Raw genomic sequence first — 2,048 nt, forward strand, 5'->3', positions numbered from 1 at the left:
CACTCCAGCATATATATATATATGGAAGAGCTCTGATTGGCCAGATTGTGTGTGTGTGTGTGTGTGTAGGGTGTCACATGATCACTCCAGCATATATATATGGAAGAGCTCTGATTGGCCAGATTGTGTGTGTGTGTGTGTGGAGGGTGTCACATGATCACTCCAGCATATATATATATATATATATGGAAGAACTCTGATTGGCCAGATTGTGTGTGTGTGTGTGTGTGTGGAGGGTGTCACATGATCACTCCAGTATATATGTAAGAGCTCTGATTGGCCAGATTGTGTGTGTGTGTGTGTGTGTGGAGGGTGTCACATGATCACTCCAGCATATATATATATGGAAGAGCTCTGATTGGCCAGATTGTGTGTGTGTGTGTGGAGGGTGTCACATGATCACTCCAGCACGGATTTATGACAATGAACTTTGTTTTTTGATTGGCCAGGTGGAGGTCATGTGGCCTGGGGGGGAGGGTTGTTAAAGGTTAGGATGAACAATATGGTATCAACTACATTTTTTTGTGAGTCAGCAAAGGTAGAATGGTAGTAATTTCACATATGGTTCAACCTGATACTCACTCACTCACTGTCATCCAGCTGTTTCTGACTCATAACAATTCTGCAGGCAGGGTAGAACTGCCCTAAGACTGCAACTCTTGGGAGTAGAAAGCCTCATCTTTCTCCTGAGGAGCAGCTGTTGGTTTTGAACTGCTAACCTCGTGGTTAGCTGCTCAACGTATATACCGCCGTGCCACTGGGGTTCCTCAACCCGATTCGTTACCAGGAAAAGTAGGCGGAAGAGCTTGAGGTGACATTAAGCTGAGACATAGGGTCTGGGTGGATACTAGCCAGGGGAAGACTTGGGGAGGTGGGGAGGGGATGGGGAGGGAGGGAGAGTAGTGGGACATGTCTCAAGCAGGGGGATGGTTACACAAAGGCTATTGTGAGGGAGGACGAAGGCAGCCATCACCGCTCTCTGGAGACAGAGTGCTTTGGTCAGGCCAGAATCTGATATCCAACCAAGTGAGGGCATAGGAATGGGGGTCAGTCTTCAAAGGGAAATTGAGACGTTGTTACCGGAAGTGGACAGTGGGCAGGACAATAAATGAGGCTCAAAATCCCTTCTCAAAGCAGAGATTTGCAACTTCATTTCTATGGCCACACCCAGAATGGAGGAGGGCCACAGGCCTACCCTCAGACGCGTCCTATAGAATTCATTTTTCTGCTTCGTAGAAAACTTGTGAGTTGGGTGAATCTGCGTAGAGCGGATCAGGGTTTCTAGTCGACAAAGCACAGGTGTGTTGTTTGAGCTCATTGATTGCAATCCCCACATCACCTGTCTCACTTCCTCTTGCATTCCTGTGTCCGGTCCTCTTTCTTCCTGAATCCTTCTGGACTTAGGCTTTGGGTAAATGATGCCCTTATGATTCAAATTTTTTAATGATTAAATATTAATTGAATACCCATTCGGGGTTTGGCGCTGGGAAGAGAGATGGGTTGAGGAGAATGCATTTGGCTACAAGAAAGAGAACACCCAATGATCATGCCTTGAGCGTGAAAGCCATTCAGGTAGCTGATGAAAACTCTGGAGTTCGCAGGTTCTGAGGCTTGATGGAATAGCTTTGGGTCTCACCAAGGGCCTGACCTTTGCCTTTCTGCTCCACCTTCCTCAGAATGGACGCTTTGGGCCTCATGGTCACAAGGCGGTTGCCAGAGCTCCAGCTCCCTCACCCTCACTTCAATGAACGAAGTCTGAGTAGACATTGATTTTGGGGCAGGGAGTCTTTGAGAGAAGTAGGGTGAAAGGAACAAGCAGAAAAAGGGTTCCTTTGTATCAGGGAAGAAAAAAGATCACGGCAAATCTAATAGAAAATAGAACATATAATCTATTACAACTATATAGGTACTATTACATCCATACACATATTGATATAATAGACTATATCTCATATACAATATGCATTCTCAAGCAACAAAGCCCACATGGAAGAAGCACACCAGCCTATGCAACCACGAGGTGTCGAAGGGATCAGGTATAAGAGATC

This window comes from Echinops telfairi, unplaced genomic scaffold, assembly GCF_000313985.2.
Source record: "Echinops telfairi isolate 266 unplaced genomic scaffold, ASM31398v2 ScPeMD7_655;HRSCAF=1070, whole genome shotgun sequence".
Classification (NCBI taxonomy): domain Eukaryota; kingdom Metazoa; phylum Chordata; class Mammalia; order Afrosoricida; family Tenrecidae; genus Echinops; species Echinops telfairi.